The sequence below is a fragment of the Colobus angolensis genome, unplaced genomic scaffold (genome assembly GCF_000951035.1).
Source record: "Colobus angolensis palliatus isolate OR3802 unplaced genomic scaffold, Cang.pa_1.0 Scaffold5, whole genome shotgun sequence".
NCBI lineage: Eukaryota > Metazoa > Chordata > Mammalia > Primates > Cercopithecidae > Colobus > Colobus angolensis.
The window spans coordinates 14527192-14540163 of NW_012118487.1; the positions used below are offsets into that span (position 1 = coordinate 14527192).

A 12972-nucleotide genomic window follows, 5' to 3' on the forward strand; every position below is an offset into this window, starting at 1 on the left:
GTGTGTGTGTGTGTGTGTGTGTGTGTGTGTATTATGAGTAACCTGCTAGCCTCATCATTTAAGGGCAACACGCTCTGTGTGTGTGTGTGTGTGTGTGTATTACAGTAACCTGCTAGCCTCATCATTCAGAGACAACACGCCGTGTGCCCACATGGCAAGTTTACTTTTTCTAGCTACCTGCAGTCAATAAAATATATAACTGACATTTTTTAACCTTAAAAGAATCATTCTTACATTTAGCACCCACTGGAACCCAAAAGAAACTGACCAATGAATCACTCAAACTCCAGGCCTCATAATCAGAGAAAGGAATCCACTGCCCCAAGGGAGAAAAAAAATAGATTGTAGTTATTTTTTAAAATAATTACAGGAATAATAGGAAAAGTATCTAAATTCACCAGAAAACAAAAATACCGAATGAATGTATATTACTTTTGCTGTTACCTTAAGTCTTCTAATTTTCTATATTTAAAAAAGCATCTATTCCTTAACTGACACTTACAACTTCCTTTTAGTTATTCTTTCTGCATTTATCAGCCCTTAGAAATCATAAATCATTACACAAAACATGTTACTTTTAAACATAAGTACCCGTCACTTAAGCTAAAGAAGTAGATGCAAATAAATGTTTCAAGCCATTCATTTATCTTTAGGAAGTGATTTTTGCCAACATATAAGAAAGACTGTAACACTTACTTTTACCTTACTGTTACCAGTTAACAGAGCGGTGCTCAAGGACGATAACTGCTTCTTACAAAACATTATTTTACCACTGTGAAACTATTAGACTCTCTGGCTGTGATTCGCTTTCCATTCAGTCACAGTGTATAGGCTGATCAAACAAGAGTGGCTGTACTCTTCTTGCAGTCATAATTAATGGAAAGTAAGATGAAGCCACATTCATTAAAACCTTCCTCAGATTTTCAAATAGGATACTGGGAAAAATAATCTGAGGATGACTATACAGTACATACATATTTTGACCGATACTTGGATGATACCAGCAGTTCCTTTCTCGGGTTAAGCAAACAGCATGACCTAGGAAAAGGCATGGTATTTTCAGCTCTATTATGTTTGCAGGTTGATTCCATGCTTCAAAATTTTCAAAGTTAACAACTGTGCTTTCACGTACCCTACATTTATTTTAAAATAGAAGTGTTACATGTGCCATGATTTAGAGTCTAAATGTTAGCTACAAGAAGAGGAATAATCTTAATTTCATACAGAAAATGTATTTCTTTAAAATTCCGAGGTATTTAAAAACCATCCTCTCTTAGTATATGTTTAGAATAGAGAATTTTAGAAAATTAATTACTAAAGTTTTTTTTTCTCTACTACCATGATCTCCCTGGACTGTAAGCAAATTTATTTTCATTGATCACTAAAATGGAAACATTCTCCTCCAGCCTTTCTGACGAACACTGGACTTAGAATTTCCTCTGAGGCCTTCACACAGGGAGCAACAGTTAACGAAACTGCCGGCCTGTATATTCCCTTTCCCCAATCTTTTGCTAATTGTTCAAATACAATTATGTATTTTAAGTGATAAAAATTTCTAATCTTGACAGTGATCTTTTAGTTTAAGAAAATCTACCAAAGTAGAAAAATCTGCATGTGTAAAGTAATAAAATTTCAGTCATATTCCATTACTCTAAAAAGCACTTTGTAGTCATTTCTTCCGTACCATCATTGAGAGCTTATTTGCCAAAAATCTAATGGATTTTTTAAATTCATCTTAAATCATCCTGGCAAGAACTAGCAGATATTTGAACAGGGGTGTTTAGACACTTTCTTTCAAAAGATGATGTAAAACTCTGCAAACAGATTGTAAAGGTAACACTAAGATTTACACAGCACACCTTGCTGTATTAGAGATTAAAAGATTAAATCTGTTGGGTTAGGCAATAAGAAGCACAATGATCAAACTGTCTAATAAAAATTGCATGGCAAAATACTGAACTGCCAGAAGAAAACTACCAGGAGAAGGGTAAAGATTTAAGTCTTCTCAAGCAAGCTTAATTAAAACCTATATCCAATGAGACAAACATCTTAGAAAATGCCTCAGACAAGTTTGATATGGCAATGAAAAGTATACCTTTGACTTCCAGGTACATGGACTTTTATTAACAAAGAACTGGCCAGGTGCAGTGGCTCACGCCTGTAATCTCAGCACTTTGGGAGGCCAAGGCAGGCGGATCACCTGAGGTCAGAAGTTCGAGACCAGCCTGGCCAACATGGTGAAACCCCATCTCTACTAAAAATACAAAAATTAGCGGGGCATGGTAGTGGACACCTGTAATCCCAGCTATTAGGGAGGCTGAGGCAGGAGGGTCACTTGAACCTGGGGGGCGGAAGTTGCAGTGAGTCAAGATCGCGCCATTGTACTCCAGCCTGAGTGACAAGAGTGAAACTCCATCTCAAAAAAAAAGAGGAACTCCAGTATGGAGAAATATATTGCATGGCAAATTTTTCTAGGCAAATAATTTCCTTGACAAATATGTGTTTTTCATAACAGCATTAAACAATCAAGCAAAAAAAAAAACCTTAATTGACAACCTAATTAGACTGTTCCTAAGCCATTTTTAAAATGTTTACATAAATGACCATAAACTATAAATCTAAACAGAATTAGAATCTTCTAATAATGATGCTATTTTCACATTTTCCATTTCTAAATATCATTACTCAGATCTCTTTGATATATTCTGGCAAAATGACACTTGCATGACTCACTTAAGTATACTGATAGTTTTGTTTTATGCTAGGGTTGTAAAGGAACTATTTTTGCAATAATAAATGTTAATAAACAGTATATAAAATATTTACTTCAAATCTACAGAATAAAAAATGTGAAGTACAGCAGTAAGTACTGACAACTTATAGAGAACTTCATGCATCATGACTTAAAGACTTCTTTTTTGCAATGTAAAACTGTACCTTACTGTTCTTTTTTTGTTTTGTTTTCTATTTTGGCTTTCTAAGGAATATATTTTTTAAAAAACAAATTCTCACAGAATCATAAAGATACTACATTGATGTTGTCATGACATCACTTCTCTACAAGTGTTAATTCTTAAAATTCTGTGGAACAGTTCAAAGGGGTCTCTTCATACTATATTAGGAATTGAAACTATTGTTTCACTCTAAAACTAGAATCAACTGGTTGGTTTTAAATCAAGGGTTCTCCTTGTAGAAGAAGTTAGGCATTTGCACAGTTGTAAAAGCTACTTGCAAACCTTGCTCACATTAAAGAGTATCTTATCAGGTTTGGTTTGTTTGTTTTTTAAGTGACAAGATCTTGCTATATTGCCCAGGCTTCTAGCTTCAAGCAATACTCCAGGTTCAGGCAGCCAAAATGCTAGGATTATAGGCATGAGCGACCACACCTGGCTGGTGTTTCTATTAAAAGGAAAACCAAAAGTTAAAGAATTATTATGAATACAAACAGTTTAATAAATAAAAATGCTGACATACCCAACTTCTAATAAGAGTGAACTCCCTCCAAAAAAGTTTTGGCAGTTTCTCAGTTACTGCCTATTTAAAACATACTTACATAATAAATAATACCATTTCTTTTTATAAGACACCAGTGAATACACAGTTTTCATAGGAAGCATAGCTTTACCAGTGAATACATAGTTTTCACAGTAAAGCTATGCATAAAAAATAATTTCATAAAGGTAACTACAAATGCTAAAATTACAATTAAGCCAGATAATCATTAAGCATGTTAAGTTTACTACCAAAGACGGTAGCATACCTCTTGAGGCTCAGATGTATTCCTAAACCCAGGGAATTGGTAAAAATTAAAATTAAAAAAAAGACTAGGCCATCTACACTATTCTGATACAGAATGGTTCCCAATAGTATGTGACTTAATTTTAACTCATCCAGTTTAAAATATTCTTGGTAGTAACAGATTCCTATTGCTTAGAAGCCTATTCACAGACTAGTTGGTATTGATATAATACTGCAGTTAATTGTACCTTCTAGATTTGGGAAACCAGGCTGCTCTGCACCAATTCTGTAAACCTAATTAGATAATGTAAAGTTAATTTTTCCCTCAAGTTTCAGCGTACCAGTTCTTGTATTCAGTGAAGTGAATCAGGTCTCCCTGTCCACATGTTTAAATGCTTCTTGGGAGTAATGCTTGAAAATGCTATAAAGGCTGGGGAGCCCAGAAGGGAATTTATAATGGTGCAGAAATGAGAACATTTCTCATTTGGAAATATTCAGGATTCTTAGCAAATGAAGCAACTGAAAGTTAGCTCTTCCCTCTCCAAAAAGATGTAGACTCTGGGTGACTGCAGTTCAAGTTGTCTCAGTGTTGCTTTCAGGATCACAGGGCTGAACTAGAATTTAATGATAAACCTCATTTTTAAAAACTAAGAATATTGAAATGCTGAGCATACGTTTTCTCTATGCTGAGAATAGCACAGTTTTGCTGTTCTGTTTTTTTAATACACTTCAGTCAAATTAATGTACTAAAAACTAAAAATTGCCTAATGTTCTCAGAATAAAATTTATTTTCCAATTTTAAATATTAAATTGTTTTTCTAGTCACAGCTTTTCTAATCACTGGATTTTAGACTTAAGTAAAAAAATGACTAACAAGTGTTACAGTACCTAGCTTATATAGTATTATATAGGATCACAAGTAAAATACATATACATAGGTGTCTGCATGCATGCGCACACACACACACACACACACACACACAGAGTTGTGGGTAGGGAGAGGTGGAAAGGCACATAAAGTTATGGTAGCCCAGATATAACCAAAAATGGGTTAAGTTCCTCTTCGATAGTTACAGTTCTCTAATAAAACTTTTTCTCTATTTGTATTTTTCCCATAGTGAAGATGACTCTTCATGACCTGAACTTCTTTATGATCTGAACCAGTTTTCCTGGGCCACAGTATTTACTGAGATGCCAATGATGATGCTGCTGTGGTCCCTCTCTAGACCAAAGTACTACTGGTTAGCTTAGCAGGCAGGTAACGCTTCCACAGCCACTTGTTTCAGCTTTCATTCTAGTCAGTTCTCAAATATTATAACATTTGAATTTGTTGATGGCCCTGCCCTTAAAGAAATTATTTTTGCTCACGGTTAGGCAATATTGTCTAGGTCATTTCACTTCTGTCTATGTCTTCTTTCATCTCTCCCCACCAACCTCCTAGAGCCTAAAAGAAGGCATTTTCCATGTTTCTTTCTTAATACACACATTTTTCTCCTCCATCCACACAGGCTCCTTTAACTTACCAATCCGCTCCCTGAGCTGCAGACACCACCCTCTGGCCAATGAAATGCATCCTCTTCTGATTCCATGCTGAGCTCCATGTACCTGGTTAGACACCTTCGCGTGACTGACCTGTAGTCTATAAAATACCATATGCCAAACCAAACCAAATTTTTCATTTTGCAGCCCCCAAATCTATATAACCTCTAGATTGGCATTCCTTAAAAGCATGATCCCTAAACCAGCAGCAGCAGCAGCAGCATGCATCCCCAGAGAACTAGTTAGAAATGCAAATTATCGGCTCTACCCTAAATCTACTCAATCAGAAATTCTGGGCATGGGGCCAAGTAATCCGTTTTCTCACACCCTCTAGGTGATTCTGAAGCCAACAGAAGTTTGAGAGCCAGTGCTTTGGACAGCTGTATTCCTTCTAAAGGCATCAACATCCTTTCCTTTACCATCAAGAATGATTCCTCCTCCCACTGGGCAATTCTATTACACTTCCACAATCTCTTCCTCTGTATTCAGTTTCTAGGTCCTTCTCCTTAGTTTAGGCTTCATTATATCCTTCAGACATAATTCTTTCCTCACTGAAATCTAGCTTTCACTGTTTCCAGATTATTCCTTATAGCCCAGCTCTGACCATTCAAAGTCTTTCATGGCTCAGATTCTATTTATCTTTCTAGGGTCCTCTCTTCTATTCCACCCCTCTCCAACCCAATTTTCCAGCCATGTAGTCCCCAGGATTGGTCACAGTCATTTATGCTGTTGCACACAGTCTCCTCTGTCCTCGTCTCTCCAGCATGTCTTTTTATAAGACAAGCTCTCTGACAGCATCCAGCCCCATACACTAGATGCTCCTTTCTCTGTGATCCCACAGCACCCAGTGGACTTAACTAACACAGTTTTTGTCTTACCCACCGCAATTGTTTACTTGTGCATCTGGCCCACAAACTGTGGCCAAAAAGGACTATTATTCATTTATCTAGGAACATACATTTTAAGCAAGACACCCATATAATTTACCATCCAACGCAGGACATTTCTGAGAGTGAAAGGATAATAATGGCTAATGGGCAGCAAATGTAAACTAAAACAAATAATCACCCTAATTAACAGACCACAGGAGCCACACACGCCCATCATCTGAGTCCTGACTACATCTTCAAGCTCATCCGGTACTGTACTCCCTCCAAACTCAACAAACTCCAGCCATACTGGCTTCAAACACTCCAGCCTCATTCCATCCTCAGGAATTTTGCACTTCTGTTCCCTCTGCCTGGAATGCTCTTCTCCCAGATTTGCATGATAGTCTTACACTTACTCCCGAAGTCTCTGCTCTGGCCATCGCCTTCCCTGATGTTCCCGGAGTGGTCCCCTCCATCCCATTCTCTCCTTTTTATTTTTTTTTTTTACTTTTTTTTTTTTTTTTTTGAGATGTGAGTCTTGCTCTGTTGCCCAGGCTGGAGTGCAGTGGCGTGAGCTCCACTTACTGCAACCTCTGCCTCCTGGCTTCAAGCAATTCTCCTGCCTCAGCCTCCTGAGTAGCTGGGATTACAGGTGCATGCTACCACGCCTGGCTAATTTTTGTATTTTTAGTAGAGACAGGGTTTCACCATGTTGGCCAGGCTGGTCTCAAACTCCTGACCTCAAGTGATTCACCTGCCTAGGCCTCCCAAAGTGCTGGGATTACAAGCATGAACTACCGCACCCAGCCTCCCATTCTCTTTCACATTACCACGTACAGATGCTCCTCGACTTACCGGGGTTACACCCTGCAACGAACCCATTGTAAACTTGAAAAATCATAAGACATCTTAAGTCCAGGTGTGCTCAGACTTATGACAGAGTTACACACCGATAAACCCATTGAAAAGTCAAAAATTGTAAGCTGAATCATGGTAAGTCAGGGACCATCTACATTGTCTTCAGTGTTTATCTGAAATTACCCTGCTAGCATCTATATATCCACTTTTCAATGGAGTCCATATGTGTACTTGTCTGTGTTGTTAAAAACTGTAGTGCAACATCAGAAAGCACAGCTCTGAAGTTAGAACACCTAAGATTGAATCCTGGCTCCACAATCAATTAAGTGAATAACCTTGGACGAAGAGTTCATCTCTCTATACCACAACAGCCTCATCTATAAAGCGGGGATTCCCTCAGACTTGCAATAGAGGGTGGTTGTTACAAATAAATGACCAAATACATGTAGAATATTTATTAGGCCCAAAGTAAGGATTCAATATATGTAAACTATTATTGTTGCTGTTATTACTGAAATCCTTAATTTAGCTACTTTTCAGATTGTACATTCATTCTTCAGGAATGAGAAATTCAAAATATGAACAAAGACAATTATCTAGTTTGAAGCTGAATAATCACAATCATTTTCCTGCATTCAATAGCTACTCAAATCTTGCTGACCAACTTTTTTAATAACTCAAGTTAGAAATTCCACATATTCTGTTTACAGATGGCTCAAGCTCAGAATTTTGCTTTTCATTCATGATGAATTATTTTTCTCTCTTCCTCTTTCTCCAATTTACTATCGTCTGATCTAACACAGTTTATACAGAAACCCAAATCGTATCTCACACGTTATCTCCCATCCCATGCAACCAGCCTAAGTCACAAAATAGACTGCTGTTCAACAGTTTTCATTCTCTCTTTACTAATAATTGTGCACTCCCCAAAAGGCCATTTTAAGGCTTCTCCACCTACTGGTTTGACTACTGATGAAATATATCCTTGTGACAGTTCTTATATCATTTCTTTACATTGCTACTGGATCAAAGAATAGCTCTCCCCACCCCCAACTAGATTGTGAGAGCAGGAACTCCCACTTCAGGTGTTCTCAGTATTCTTCATGAGGTCTTAGGGAGGGGAGGATGGGGAAGGGGGCAGGGGCAAGCAGATGGTAACAGGGCTGATGCCTGACCTCACATAGACCATTGGATGGGAAATATTTCCACAGAAGTGATCAATACAGCAATTCTTAGGAATTCACCAAACATTTCTGAAATGTTCAGACCTATGTGGGAGACATAAATGGATGTACCTTACTTTAGTTTCTTGTAGCATCTTTCCTGGTGCTAATTTTATAGAAGGCACATATTAAATGTTGAGGAAATATTCAACGAACAGGAAACATGAACCCTGCCTTCAAAGGGCACATGGTCAGTGGCTGGAAGCCTTGTTTGGTTTAGAGGACATTTTAGGAAACACAAAAGCTTCTGATTATCAACCTAGAAAAAAATGCAGATGTATGCAAAAGTTCGCATTTATTTCAGGAAGTCTATAAACCCCCGATTTCTCAGACTTGTTGATGTGAGATTTTTAATCATTATTATATGCGGGGGGAGAAGGGGAATGGGAGATTGAAAACAGGAAAGAAAACAAAAACCAATCCTAAGGCGTATAGCCTGGGAAACTGAGAGAACAGTGGCCATTTAAGACACTACACTTTCACTAAGTGATAGCTCCATCCCTAATAGTATAAACAGAGCTTCCATTTGAAAGACAATCTCATGTTCAAGGGCAGAATTTTTCAGGTTACAACTGATCATCACTGAGATAAAATGGCTTTGGTAAGGTGACACTTGACTGCCAGGGTAATCAGTTCAGCCACCAATCCTCATTTAAGCTATATTCCTTTCAAACCTGTTAGCTTGCCTATCATATAAAACCTCTTGGCCTAGTGGCTCCTGAATTAGTTCTACTATGTACACATCCTGAACCTAAGTGGCATTAATGACTTGACTAAAGTTGCATTTGCATATCCAGAGAGTCATTAGTTTATACACAGCTTCTCACCAGCACTGAATGTTTTAATGCAGGGGTCCCCAACTCTGGGTCATGGACAGGTACCTATCCATGGCCTGTTAGGAACCAGGCCGCACAGCAGGAGGTGAGTAGCAGTCTGGCAAGCGAGCATTACCGCCTGAGCTCTGCGTCCTGTCGATCAGTGGTGGTATTAGATTCTCACAGGAGCATAGCATGCAAGGGATCCAGGTTGCGCACTCCTTATGAGAATCTAATGCCTAATGATCTGAGGTGGCACCGTTTCATCACCAAACCATCCCCCGCCCAACCCAACCCCCCCAGTCTGTGGAATAATTGTCTTTAACAAAACCGGTCCCTGGTGCTAAAAAGGTAGGGGAATACTGTTTTAATGGATCTGTCAACATTTCCTTTAAAAACCTTTATTTTCAGAGGCTTATGAGTCAACTGTAGACAGTCACTCAGGGCTAAAACCTGGGATAAATGGTGTTAGTCTGAGACATATTATAACTTATTTAATTAAAGGAGCTTTCTGTGATTTGCAAGTCTAAACAGTCTGAATAAATGCTGTCCTTAAAATATCCAGAGGACAAAGGCGGAAAAAAAAAAGGCTTCCCATAATCATAATACAACACAAGAAAGTATATATACATTTTGCCTTGACAACTTTCCATAATGGAACAAATAATCTATCATCCTAGGCCTCCTGACATCTTCGCTACCATATCCGCTCGCCAAATCCTGATGCCTTTGCATCTTTAGGAGCTCCTGAATCAATTTAGTTTTTTCTATCTCTACCACCACCCTGCCAATCTAAGCAAGGATTATGTCCCACTTGAATAATGACCACCCCCACCAGGACTCCTGCTACCTGTTCTATAGACAAATACGTACTTTCTGTAGGCAGCCAGAGTGATCTTTTCAAAACACAAATCCACTCTCCCCTACTTAAAATCCTTCAATAGCTTCTCACTGCACTTAAGATCTCCTTAGCGTGGACTGCGAGACCCATGCTTTCCTGAGTGGCATCATTCCACTTCTCATGCTCCACGTTCCGACAACATTCATCTCCTAGTTTCTCGCTATTTCACCCATGCTACCTCCTGCCTTAGACCTTTGCACAAATTCTCCTTCTCAAGAATGCTGCCACCCACTTCCAGATTAACTACTTTTCTTGAAATGTTCAGATTTCGCCTCAAAAGTCAGAGTAGGCAGCTAGGCAGACATGAGCAGGGCAGGAAAGGCCCCTCACCACCAAGAATGTCAGGTGGCCAAAGGGTGATGGTCAGGCAGTTGTTAAACTGTCTCTCTGAAATAATAATTGGTCGCAGCCAACACCATGGAAAGGCAGTCTCCCAATAGACAGAAAACACCTAAAGCTGGTTATCAGCAGGTTCCTGCTAAGATCTCAGGAGTTAGGCCAGTGGGCTCCAGCATGTGCACTAATAGGCAAAATGGCGGCTTTTAACTAGTACTTGCCCTTCCTCTAGGAAGGCTCAAATGGTAAGGGAAAAATGCCTCAGGTGAGCATGAGTACAATTTCAGTAAACCCACTGTATGCAGCCCCTCCCCGCTGCTGGCAGGCCACTGCGCATGCAGACAGCCCACCCCAAGGGAAGAATCATGGGAGAAGAAACGCAAACCCTGGAATCATGCCAATGTATAAGACCCCAAGTCCAAGGTGAGAGGAGGTACTTGGATTTCTCAAGCCGCCCACATGGCCCTCTTCAAAGTGTACTTCCTTCCGTTCCTGCTCTAAAGCTTTTTAATACTCTCGCTCCTGCTCAAAAATTTGCCTCGGTCTCTCACTCTGCCTTATGCCCCTCCAATAAATTCTTTCCCACAAGGAGGTAAGAATCGAGTGACTTCAGACCTGTATGGATTTGCTACTGCTAACAGTCATTTCTTCAAGTAAGGCTTTTATGACCAAATTCTTCCATTTTCTTGCCCCCTATGGTTTTCACTATGAAAGCAGTAGCACAATTTTTATTTATATGTTTATGGAGGTTTGATTGCTGTGTGGTTTTTGCAAGATCCATGAGATTAAGGACAAGGAGTATTTCCTTAACAACTAGTACCATGCCTGGTACATAATAGGCACTCAAAAAATGTTTGAATAAATCAATATTTAAAATCACACAACAGAATATGATCGGAAATGTAAGGTCATTTTTCACATCATTCACCTCAGAGAAAGAGCAAGCGGCCCAGAGATGGGAAGGATATAAGAAACATGTTTCTTTCGTCTTGACTCCACAGGTGGACAGACCTAAAACAAGGAAATAGTGCAGATGAGGAAGGACCATCTCAAGTCGTCAAGGCTGTAACAGAATTTAGTGTCTTAAACATTCATAGTTCAAGATAAAAACTGGCAGAGGGTGAATGGAGCCACAAGTACAAGCTTGCTGGAGTAGAGGCAGAACCCACACCTGGTAAACTGGATCGTTCAGGCCATTTAAAGGGATCCAAAAAAGTCCATGTGTAGATCAGCATTAAAGAGAAGCAGAGATCTCAAAATGGGTGGAATATTTGCAATAATCATCCAAGTAAAAGAACCACAAGGGGGAGGAGAAACTCAGGAGTCAGAATCCTCCCTACAGGATTTGTCCTTCTAGCACTGTATCTTAAAAGCTCCTGGGTTAGTCTTTATTAAAGGAAGGTAATAATCCCTTATTTATGCTCTTATTTATAAGTTACACTTTAAATTGCTTGTATTACTATTTACCTGGGAAGCCAATAAAAGGGTCTTTCTTGCTCTTCTGATACCTAAGCATTCTTCTTAATGTTAATTATGTTAAGTCTTTAAAATCTACCTTTTGTCTTTGACGAATGATAGAAATTACACTGGATCCACTGAGAAACTTTATCAAGTACACTGAAACAAACAAAAAATCAAGATATCATCACCTTCTTTATCATCACCATATAGTATTGAAATGGGCATTATGGACCATCCTTTATTTGCACTAATAAAATATTTCACGAGTTGGCAAGTGATGCTGATGTTCCGCCACCTCTTTAAAAGACCATCAGAAGGGCGGGACATTCTGAACCTAGCTAGTTTTGTCAGTTTCTCTACCAGAAAATAGGGGGTTAAACATTTCTAGCTACATGTAAAAAGCCATTTGATGACTTAAAACAAATATCCTCAATTGCAGTATTCAGTTATCCTTTGTCAGTAAGTCATGTTGAGAACAAAATCATAAAAAGATCACCATCACTCCATGAGCTGAGAAGCTTAAAACTGCAAACGTACTGAAAAGGAAAGCTGATACTTTTTATTATCATCAATTCAGATGACTTAGATGGGAATCTATCCCAGATATTACAAAGGGATTCCACTGCTGTAGAGACTTCAAATACTAAAACTTACAGATTACATCTAATCTCATGATACAGGCAAAGAGCTGATAATGGGATCTCCTCCTAGGATTCTTACTCTTGAAAGGACGCCACAAGCCTTTTCGCCCAACTTCCTGATGCTAACTTTCCAGAAGGAAAGTTAATAAACATGACATAGAAGCGACGCTGATCACATTTACAAAAAGCACTTTACAACAGAGAGAGTGACTCGACTCCTCCGGCAGCCCCGCCGCCTCGGCGGTCGTGAGCCCCTCATACCCTCTCCTACCCCCACTGGCAGCCGGCCCAGCAGGCTGTCCCAGGCTCAGGGAGGAGGAAGCAGGGGGTGCAACGGTTCATCCGGGGGGAAGCAGGTCAGGGTTCCGGGCGAGGCCGGTGCGCGCCGCCCGCTCCCGGTCAGGGAAGCCGCAGTGGCCTCGATCCCTTCACCGCGCTGCGCGGCTCCGGGTAACTAATGTTCCGAGGCGCCTGACTAAACCCTCCAAATCCAAGGAATGTCAGTGCTAACACTCGCGCCCTGGGCGGCAGACAAATGCGTCCCAGCGGAGCTGCCGCGAGCTCCGCGCCGCGGCTCCCCTCGGCGTCGGC

The 12972-nt window shown here is 39.7% G+C and overlaps 1 protein-coding gene across 2 annotated transcripts in view; it reads right to left on the reverse strand.

Moving 5' to 3' along the window:
• Positions 1-12972, reverse strand: part of GALNT7 (polypeptide N-acetylgalactosaminyltransferase 7) — a 159425-nt gene that overhangs the window by 145305 nt on the left and 1148 nt on the right. The window lies entirely within an intron of this gene.